Genomic DNA, 12,378 nt, shown 5'->3' on the forward strand with positions numbered 1-12,378 from the left:
ATATTTTTCAATCTTTCAAAATAAAACAAAAAAAAAAAGAAAGAAAGATGAACCCTGTTGGAGCTCCTGGAAGTAGAAAGCCGAGATTGGACAGAAAGAAGGGGGAGAGTGAATTCAGATCATATTTTTCAAGGAGTTCAGCCACCTTCCGTCCCCATGCCTACGGTCTCGCTCCTGGTCCCGATGCCCTGAACACTGGATTATTGTATTCTCGGAGGGGCCTCTACTATGTTAGGCGACTCCAGAACTAGTAGCCTCAATGAAGTTGACTCCAGCTGCAAGGATTTTCAATATCATCATAAAGTCGAAGGTTGGCTTTAGCTGGGAATCAGAGATTATGTGATGGGATGAACCATTTTAACCTACACAGATGACTGAACGCAAAGTAAGGAAACGATGCCTCAGGATGCTGCAGCGCTTGTCACAGGTGACTCCTTCGTCGCGCCATCAAGCACCTACAGTGAGCCATTCGAGTGCCAACCACGTGCTTTCATGGTGTCAACATGTGTGTCATGGGTGGGCTTTGCTTGTATTTTGTAAGGGGGACCGCCAATGACGTTATTGTAATTACTTAGTATGCTTTTCCATCATTTTGATGTTTCATATTGTCACTCCCCCAAAAGCTTAACGTACTCTTTGAGGGGAGGTAGGTAGTCGAGTGAGCTCATAAGCGTGTAAAGGTTAAGCACGAAATCCCCTCGACACTGTACTGTGTGCTTGTGCTTACCACTGATTAATGCAATACAAGTAGCCTTTTGCTAATTCGTGTGCCTTCTTGTTGCCTTTCTGTGTGTGTTTGCTTTGTTTCGTAGGCTTATTCGCCCATTTCGAGTGCCGCACGGGGCCCCAAAGATTATTCCCGTGGCAGTTGGTATCAGAGCAGGTTGCTCCTCAACGCTCGTGACCCTTGCATAGCAACACTAGTGGTGGCACAATGAAGCACAACAAGGAACTCACCGACGAGATTGGGCATGGCCTTGCCCATGCGAGGGAGACTGATGAGTCTCTAGGCGATGAAGCCACTATAGAGAAGGCCCCAAGGGGTTGCACATCCAAGACAAGCAAGCCTGACAAGTTAGCTGACACGCTTGCTGCCTTCGACACACGCATCCTTCACTGTGAAGTGACTGTTGGGGAGATGCATGACCGAGTAGAAGAAATCCACTTGAATGTGGAAACAATTGAAAGCTCCGTGGTGGAGCTAGAAGCCCGTTTAAATGGCATTATGAACGAGGTCTAAGACATCCTGAATAGAACTCTCAAGGAAGTCCTTGGAACAAAATCCCGACAAGAAGGGAGCTCATCTCGATCCGACATCCAAGACCAGGTGGATGAGATGAGAGCTGAATGGGTGGCCATGAAAGTAGCCATGGCCTCTCCCTCCGACCTCCAGACTCAATTGGATGATCTAAGAGGAGACATGACGCTCCTCAAGAGACTAGTGGCTAGCACTCCAAGTCCCTCCACAACACTGGCCCCTGCTCGTGCGAAGATTCGGGAGCCCACACCTTATGCTGGCTCCCGAGATGCTAGAGAACTTGACAACTTCTTGTGGCAAATGGAACAATATTTCCATGCTGCTGGCATTGAGGATGACCTAACGCAAATTCGTACAGTGATTATGTATTTGACTGACATTGCTATGCTATGGTGGCGCAGGCGATGCCAAGACATTGAACGGGGTACGTGCACCATCTAGACATGGGCTGATTTCAAGCGAGAACTAAAGCGGCAATTCTACCCAGAGAACGTGGAGTACCTGGCGCGGAAGAAGTTGAAATCACTCAAGCATCAGGACTCACTCCACGATTATGTTAAAGAGTTTTCAGCCCTTACCTTAGAGATCACGGACATGTCCGACAAGGATCTACTGTTCAACTTCCTGGACGGACTGAAGCCATGGGCCGAATTAGAACTCCAATGCCGCAACGTACAGGACCTCGCCACGGCAATGGCAGTGGTGGAGCAACTCAATGAGACTAGCTTATCAGATGAAGAAGCCCCTAAGCCAGAAAGCCCGCGTTCCCCTAATTTGAGTGGGGGAGCAGGTCCCTCACGCCCTCCGTACGACAACTCCAGCTTCAACAAGCCAACAAGACAAGACTATGGGAGGAGGCCACAAGGAGAGCAAGGCCCTCAGCACCGTTACAAGCCCAGAACCGCTGGGTCCCCAATTTCTTGCTTCCTTTGTGGGGGAAATCACTTGGTTCGCAACTGCCCAACCAAGAAGAAGATCAATGCCCTTGTCGCCAAGCTCAGTGATGACGAGCAAAGCGATGAGGAAAAGTCTGTGCAGGCGCCTAGAGTGGGCGCCCTTCAACTCTTCAACGCCATGGTGAAGAAAGAGGCCAATCATGGAAGGCCAAAGAACGCCCAAAGGGGGCTGAAGTATGTAGACATCCTCCTCGGCGGGAAGCCGACCCAAGCCCTTGTTGATACAGGGGCCTCCCACAACTTCATTTCAGTTGCCGAGGCCAAGCGACTCAATCTGAACGCTGTGAAAGAGACAGGGTGGATCAAGGCCGTGAACTCCGGGGCAAAGGCGATTGAAGGCATGGCTCGTGGGGTTGACCTCCAAGTTGGGCCGTGGACAAGCAAGATTAATCTTTCAGTGGTACCCCTAGATGATTTCTGAGTTGTCTTGGGAATGGACTTCATGAGACAAGCAGAAGCAGCACTCCTACCTCACATCAACTCTTTGTGCATCTTGGACGAGCGCTCCCCTTGCATGGTACCAGTTACGACTTCTATTAAGGTTCATGGGAAGCGAGTTTCTGCACTACAACTTTTTCACGAAGACAGCTCTGCGTCAACAAGGAAGAACCCCTGTCAAGTACCTCACATCGACACTGGAACTGGTTGGGAAGTCGTCACCAGGAAGAAGTCACCCCCAAGACAGTTCAATTTTCAGCGCCAACACCAATGTTAGCGCCCAAGTCAACACCAGCAGCAACATCAGCTTCAACGCCAACCACATCAGCAGAAGTCGACTTCGCAGCAGAAGCCGCAAGTGCCCGCAACTGGTGGGCCCAATAGAAGAAGACCCAAGGCCGTGTCAAACCTTTCCCACACCTACTACCACGACCACCGGGGAGAGCGAGTGCCACCCAAGCCATCTAGGGACCACAATCACATTATCCCTAAGGCTAGTTCCTGTAGTAGCCCTGTGAGATACCCTTGGGGAAAAATGCATGGGAATCCACACCTTAATAATCCAAAACACCATTTTGATCCTTACCTGGCCCAAACCTACCCCTTAGCCAAACAGGACCAGCCACTAACATACCTTGAGGCTGCCAGGAAAGGACTTAGCCATAGGAAACCTCAACAGAATGAGCCAACCCGACCATGCCACCAAAATATACACCTCGGCCTTGGACGACAGCCGGTTCGGGGAGCAACAGAAGAACCCTCCTTCCGCAACAATGACTCTAAGCGACCAGCCGAAGCCGATCTCCGAGGACGTAGATCGAATTGAGTGGGGGAGAATGTCATAGGTGACTCCTTCGTCGCGCCATCAAGCACCTACAGTGAGCCATCCGAGTGCCAACCACGTGCTTTCATGGTGTCAACATGTGTGTCATTGGTGGGCTTTGCTTGTATTTTGTAAGGGGGACCGCCAATGGCGTTATTGTAATTACTTAGTATGCTTTTCCATCATTTTGATGTTTCATATTGTCACTCCCCCAAAAGCTTAACGTACTCTTTGAGAGGAGGTAGGTAGTCGAGTGAGCTCATAAGCGTGTAAAGGTTAAGCACGAGATCCCCTCGACACTGTACTGTGTGCTTGTGCTTACCACTGATTAATGCAATACAAGTAGCCTTTTGCTAATTCGTGTACATTCTTGTTGCCTTTCTGTGTGTGTTTGCTTTGTTTCGTAGGCTTATTCACCCATTTCAAGTGCCACACGGGGCCTCAAAGATTATCCCCGTGACAGCTGTGCCTCATAAAGCTGAATAGGTTTATGGAGTTATATCTACACATCTTTTGACCGGCAGCGAACCAACGAATGATGGACGAAGTTATTTTAGATAAAAAAAAAGAAAGAAATAAAGATGCCAATATGCTGATTTACGGAGTTTAGGACGAGAGACATTATAGAACTTTGTTTTAGTTTGATTTTTTAATAAATAAAAAAAGGTAAAAATAAGGACTTAACCTCGTAAGGTAAAAAAAGCATCAACCGAACCAACCAACTAATGAATACGGATCGTGAATGCGATAGGGTTTAAAAGCCAAAAAATCAAAGACATTGACAGGGAGAGGAAACATTAATGGAACCAAGAATCCCAACGCCTGGAATCTTTGAATTGGCGGGCTGCAACCTGGTTTTTGGCGTCGAGCATCTCGGTCTCTGTTCACCATCAAGAAGGATGAACAAAGATGAAGATGGAGGAAGGAGCAGAAGAGGAAGAAGGAGAAAGAGAAGAAGAGGGGGAAAGAAAGAGGGAAGTGGAGAGAGAGAGAAATCGGGGAAGGGAACTGGTCGGAGGTGGAGAGGTTCAATGCCGGTTTGCCGTTGCTGTGTCGTGAGATCGAAGAGACGAACAATGCTTTTTCCATTCTCTTGATAATGAATTCGGGATGAGGGAGTAGGTAATATTGGGTTTTAAAAGAATTTTAGTCAAATTTCAAACAGTAAGAATACACTCAGTCAATTAGCTAAACCATAAGGGTAATATAAGAAATTCATCCATTAAATAGATATCTTTCCAAAAACAAACTTATAATTAAAAAATTTGGGGATTTAGGTCCCCCGATGGGTAATGTCTATGTCAGGACCAAGGATGTGGGCTAAGTTTTTTCCCGTCGAGAACTAGGGGTAGGTTAAATTTAAAACTGGGTCGGGGACAGTGAGTATGATCCCTGTCCCGAACCCGTCCATTGCCATTCCTACCTAGGGGGTCATCCCCCAAACCCATAAATATAAGTCCAATAGTTATGGCAATTACATATCCAACAATTATGGAAATTATGAAAAATTTCTAATTATTTACTGAAAAATGTAAAAATAAATTTATATTTACTTTTAGTAAATAATTTTTGAATTATTTTTAGTAATTAAATAACCAAAACCACTAATTATTGCTAAAAAATATAGTAAGTATCAAAATTTACTGAAAATGTAAAAATAAATTTAAATTTATTAAAATTAAATTTCCACAAAAATTTACTGACTTCTTTTAATTATTATTTGATAATATCATTAACCAAGATTATTGAAAATATCAAAAACTAATCAAAATTTTTGAAAATTTAAAAGAAATTTCTATTTACTGAAATAAAATTTTCAATTCGAAATTAAATTACCAAAATCAGTAATTTTTAGTAATTAAATTTTCTAATTTACCAAAATTATGGAAAGTTATAGTTTAGGTGTTGATATTTACTGAATAATATTAAATAATAACAGTAATTATTGAAAATATAAAAAATATTTCATAAATTACTTTAACTACCCAAATTAATTTAACTAATTAATTTAACCATGTTTTTGGTTTTAGATGGTTTATTAGACATGTACTATAGATTAAGAGGTGTTTTAGGAGGAATTTCAGGTTGAAGAGATAGTTTAGAAAAATATTTAGGGTTGGTTAAGTGATTGGAAACATGAGAGAAAAAAAGTTTGAGTGGGACTCTAGCGACGAAGAAAGGGGTGCCACATGGGTTATAGGAAGGATTAAGAAGGGATAAGGGAAAAAAGGAAAGGGCTGTTGATGTGGCCTGTGTGTGTGCCTTCAGCGTTTAAGGGAACTCTTTTTTTTTTTTTTTCTCCTTTCTACTAAATGGTTAGTTAATTGGTGATATCAGTACAAAAGTTACTTATCTATGACGAATCAAACGCCCCCCCTAAATGGCCAATTGCATTATATTGTGGTCTGCCTTCAGCGTGGGAAAGCGGGGGCATTTAGAGCCACACCTTTGGTAAGGCCAATTTTAATTTACATCTGCCAAAATGATAACCCACCTTTTTCTCCTTAGTGAAGTTACTCATTTGAATAATTCAAAGATATGGTTTGATTTTCATTGGTAGCCTGATAAGTCAACGTACATAAATAATTTTTCAAAGCAGATTGCAGTTCAGGTGCTCTCTCAATAAAATCATGGCCTGTAGGCTGTTGATTGTAGCGCAAGGAACCATGAGAATGGTTCATTGGTCCAACTCGAAAGCCTTGCTTGGCGATTTATAAAAGTAATGAGGGAAGATTCAAACAAGAACTTGGGGCTCTTCACATTTTACCGAGCATCTTCAGCTTTAGATTTAGTAACATGGATTCTTAAAAGCTCTGCTTGGCCCGTGATTCAACCATCAAAGTGCTTTTATCTTTTCGAGATCTCTATTGCTTTTGGGCTTTTGGGTTTCCTAAGTTGGAATAATAAAAATCATAAAGCACAACAGATATTATACAAAGAAGGAACAGGAGTGGGTGGCTGTCGAATAATTGAAAACTCTGGTCTCAAGTATGTCTCTCACCCATGGAAAAAAAAAAAAAAAACTTGGAATAAGAGGAAATCGGATTCAGTACTCACAAAACCGTGACAAAGATGTTTCTGATGCACGGCTGCAGAAGGCAGTGAAGACTGAATCCATGCTCGAATAAGGGCTCCCACTTTCTGCTAATGTGGTTACACCAACCCCTTACTCATAAAGAAATGAAGCTCTTCTATTGATTATTTCTTTGTTGTTTGTCCAAAATCTTGTTGCATCTTATACAGTCTCCTGAAAGTAGCGCTGGTACATGAACAAATACCGTTTTGTGGTTCAGGATTTTACTACTTCAAAATTCGGAAAATACATGGCTCCTATCATGTTGGAAGACATACATCCTATTATAGTCATTTTAGATCTAAAAATCTGAAAGTGTAAATGGATTTGATCCAATCCATTCTTTTGAATTAGGTAATAGGATCCGATAAAAAATTGGACCAAATTTAGATAATTATATATAATGAAAATAGTTGAAGAGATACTTATATTTTTTATTTAAATTGTTATGTTTTACTTTTATTTTGATATTTATTAATTCTTTTGAAAAATTAAATCAAATCAGATTATATCTAAATATCCGACTTTCTCATTAAATTCAATTTTAAATATGAAATTTGATCAAATATTCAAATCAAATCGAATCTATTATTAATACTATCAGATCGAATTTAGATATACACTAATTCGAATTCCATTCTATCCATTTGCATCCGGTGGTAGAATGCATATATATATATATACTCAAACGTGGTATGAGCCGTACTGTCTCAAATTAATTGCGGGGGGGTATTGGTCAAATACCCATCCTAAATCACATATATTTGGTTAGGTAATCCAAATCCAGAAATTAATTGCGGGGGAGTCTTGGAATCAATCAGTTTTTGTATAAGAGAGATGTGTTGGGACAAACACTATCTTCCAATTCAATGGGCCCCATGTTGTAAGTGGAAATGCAATGTGCCTCTTCCCAAATTATAGCACAATTGGACACCTAGAAATGAAAGGACAAACACGGTCCAGTTCTGTAATTCTCAAATGAATCAATTGATGGCTACTATTAGAAAATGTGAACATAATCATCCACAGTCTGACCAGCACCAGCAACGTCATCCACAGTCTGATTTGCCTGTCGTGGAATAGGCTGACCAGTGACCACATTCCTTGGATAGTTGGATGTGACACTTCTTCCGCTATGTGTCATGTTGCTAATCCGTCCTCATCTGCAAAAGCCAGAAAGCTGACAAACGCTTTGGTTTGATTGAATAAAGAAAAAGAATATCTGTTCTTTTTTCCCTGGCTCCTGGCTGCTGGTTTTCAAAAGGGTGAAATGAGATAGAGGAGATCAGGAATTTCGTGGCCAATCCAGACCCTCCATTTTCGGTGTATGAGTGTCATTATTGATTTTTTGTTGCCACGTGAACACGAACCAGAGGATCCAGAAAAAAAAGAAAAAAAGTGAATGCCCTTTAATTTGATACCAACGCCTGGAGTTGCCACTTGGAAAACCAATAAATTCATTCAATGTCAAGTCCATCTGTCTCTCTTTAATTTGATATCAACACCTCATCCTATCTATGAATTTGGTATCAAAAATTTTGTCTCCACCTACAGGTGGATTGACTATAAAAAATCTTTTTTATTTTAATTAAAGGCTAAACTTCATACACATCAATTGACTCAAAATACACATCACCTAGAAACAGCCAACAGATTCAACAAAAAACACTAAAAAAACAAAGGAGAACCCAGTGGACACAACAACTGTGATCTGATTTGATCCTCACACAACTGTCCTCACACCATTTTATAGCATTTGTAAGTTGTAACCATACGTTGGGAACATCTTTATACTCACAAATTCGATTTTGCAACAACTGAGACTGAAAGAAAGAGTAGATAATTTGACATAGAACGTAATCCCATTAAATTCATGGCTGAAAACATATTATCAAATACATAAAACGTAACGTAATTAATCCTAATCATGTCACCTTAGCAATCATATGATCCAATAAGTACGAACAAAAGCTCCAACTACCCACCCGTTTTTTTTTTTTTTAATTTTTGGGTGGGGGGAGTTATTGTTCAATCTACCCCAACAAAGCTTGCTTCTATCATATAATTGGGGTAGATATCAGCTCAGAATTAATAACAATACACGGACAGGTATTAATGCTATAGGTGGGAGTATTTTAAATTAGAATTCTAAAGTGTAGCCTTATCTCTTTATAGAAACGAGACGAGACAGGGTCATAGAAGAGAAAAAGAGACAGATGAGAAAACACCTTAGCCTGTCCCCAGTTTCAATAACTGATGGAAAGAGGAATCACGCCCTTTGTGGTCGTGAATCTTTGATGTGTATTTGGGTAATAATCTATATTTACTAATTGCTATGTTAAACATGGAGGTTAATACAACCGAAGGATTAGTAAATCAATATTAATCGAAAGGATTATCAAAACCTTAAGGCTCTATTTGGTTTAAAAAAAGGTAGGAAAAGTAAAAAAAAAATTATACGATATAAGTTTCTCTTTCTTTTCTTTCAAACCAAACACAGCCTAAATATATACACACATGCTTCATTATAAATAGAAAATTATATAAATGACGTGTAAATTGGGAGACAATCACAGTCACAGAAAGGAACAGGACTGGACAGAAGAAAATGCCCACTGAGAGAAAGGTTACGTCACGTTTTTGGACTTGAGCAACTAATCACTCCTTTTCCCTACCTTTTTTCTCTTAAACCAAACACAGACTACTACCTTTGCATTTTGGGGGTGATCCGAGAATCCACAAACTCCGTTTGGTTTATTAGAAAAATAAGAAAAAATAAAATAAAAAATTGAATGAGTGATTTTTAATGATAGAATTCAACTATGATTCATTTGAAATATTTGTTGCACATTAAATTAAATTTTCAATGAATCATGTTAAAGATTTTACATGATTTATTTACTTTTCATTTGGTTAGGTATATTTAGGGGTGTCAGTTGGACTGGATTTGGTCCAATCTGGTCCAATCCAATGTGAATCCATTACAAATGGGCCAGGTCCAATCTAATCCATTGAATATTTTGAAATTTGGACCAGTCCAATCTGTTTAAATTTGTTTTAATTTAGATTAATTCTAACCCAAGTCTTGTCCATTGACACCTATATTCTTATCTTATATCAATGAAGTAGATATTGACTAAATTCAACCCAATCCAATATAAATTCATTATGGATGGACTGGGTCCAATCCAATCCGATAACTACTTTGGACCATTTTAGTACATCTGGACTGGTACAATTCATATGTCTTGCTGGTCCATCCAATCCATCCAATCCATCCAAATTGATTTTGGTTTAAAATGGGGTCCAACCCAAAACCAGTCCATTGATACCCCTAAGTATATTTTCACATTTCACAAAGTGTATTTATTAATTATCATAAAATACTAACAACGATTAAAAATGTCATCATAACGTGTCACTTTGCCAATGGTCTATTCATATTTGAATTATTATAGCAACTTTTATAAAATGCACCATAGTTTTACAGGTAGGTAGGTGAAATGATCAGTCAAGCGTCCCTACAAAATAGGAGCTCAAATTGGTGCCCCACAGCACATCCCAACCATGTATTGAGAACATTTTCCAATGACTAATATGGTATTTCAAATACAAGCTAAGATGTGCATGTGGGGCGCCTATGGTATTTAGCATGTGCCACATGTAAATTTATTTAAAAGAATTCCTAGTCTAATTACCTAAAAGTTTTCTTAAATATCTCTCCAAAAATATCTCTATCTCCTAAATTATTATGTTAAATTATATTAAAGCCCCCATCTTATCCAAAATCACTCTCTCAATTTAACGTCTCTCTCTCATCACATGAGTCCATTATTTCTCTCCCTCACTCACTCGCTATTATTAATTATTTTTAAATAAATATAATATATGCAAAACTAATTATTATATTAAGTGGATCTAATTTGTTTAATATAACAGTTAGATAAATTAGTTAATTTATTAAAGTTAACTTAATTGATCAATTAAATTAGCTTAGTCAAGTTAAACTAACTAACAAAACCAAACAAACATATACATAATACAACATAATTTAGTTTATTGCTATATCCTATACCCACTAGGTATTTGGCCTCTTCGACTTGATTGAGGGATGGGATTGCTCTGGCATAGTCAAGGACGAAGGCAAGGGATTATTGAGATATTTGATCGAGGATAGGGATGAAGATGGGGAGTGAAGTCCTAGTTATCCCTAATTAGGAACTAGTTGGAACAAATTGGTAAATTTTTTAAAAAGTTCTAAGTAATTACAATAATATCAATACATATATTGGACAATTTTCTATTCTATCTTGGATTCTTGGTGATTGATGATAATAGTTAAGTGCTAAATCAATTTAGATTACTAAAACTTTCTCTATTTTAAGTACTTTTTTTCTAAAGCAAACTTTTAATTTGAAAGGATGAAGAATTCAATGATTAAATATCGACACGGTACGTCCGATATGATACGAGGATATGATATTGGTATTGGCCAGAGGAGATATGGGATACGCTACGAATAAACCCGTATCCCCTGAATCGTACGTATCGGTGTAGTACGCTATTATCGTGATGTGTCGGAGCATATGCACCGATACTGCCAATACGGATCGACGTTTCCTCGCGCGTTGCGCCTGGCATGAATCGAACACAAACCTTCCCGTGCCAAGGCCTTAAACGTGCATTTGAACCATTAAGCCACTTTTCATCTTATGAAGTCTAATAAAATAAAATAATTTCTTTCTATTCTAGTATCCACATGTAATGCAAAAATGTTACATTTTTGTTTAACAATATAAAATAAAATAATTTCTTTCTATTCTAGTATCCACATGTAATGCAAAAATGTTACATTTTTGTTTAACAATTCCAGCAAAATAAAAAATAATATTCAAAACTAATATTTTATAAACTAATAGAATAAATAATTTCTTAAATCCACATTTATATCAAAATTGTATTTAATCTCAAGAAAATTATACGAAAAAGATATTAATAATAGAAAAATTATTTTAGTACTTAATATTTATAAATTTGAACATGACATGTAACTTAAAATCTTATAAATAATTAATTAATATTTTAATTTAAACTAAATAAAAGTATATATTATCTATAAAAATAAAAATATTATTTACAAAATCCTCGAGAATATAATATAAATTGAATTTGTCAAATCCATTAATCTACATTTATATCAAAAAATGATTTATTATCTCAAAATTTATGGAAATAAAAATATTAATAACGGAATAATTATTTTAGCAGTTAAAAATTATGAATTTGCATATGATATGTATCTTAGAAAGTTTAATATATTTGATATACTTTAGGTTAATATTAAATATTATTATAAAATTTTAATTACTATTTATTATAACATGTTTATTGTTTACAAAAATAAAAATATTGTTAACTAAACATTTGAGAATTAATTTTTAGTTAATATTAAAAATTAAAAATAGTGAAATAGAAAATAATCAACATAATAATTCACATATAATAGTTGCATATGTTTTGTGCCTTGAAATTCAATAGAATAACGTGTTTATTGTTTCCAAGATTCTTGGTTGATACAATATCAATAAAATTTTATGATTTCTATGCATCCCGTTTTATTAATTGTAGTATATTTCTTCGCATATACCTTTAGAATATACATTTTCTCTGTATTTATACATTAATTATAGTTATTTTGATCTTAAAAATAATATTATTAACATGTTTACGGAATTAATATGCATTTTTTGGCGTATCCATATTTTTCGTTCATATTCATGTGTTTTCAAAGCGTATTTGTATCTGTATCCATATTCAAGTGGTCCAATAC

This window comes from Nelumbo lutea, chromosome 3 (genome assembly GCF_056320005.1).
Source record: "Nelumbo lutea isolate HS-2025 chromosome 3, American lotus-T2T, whole genome shotgun sequence".
Classification (NCBI taxonomy): domain Eukaryota; kingdom Viridiplantae; phylum Streptophyta; class Magnoliopsida; order Proteales; family Nelumbonaceae; genus Nelumbo; species Nelumbo lutea.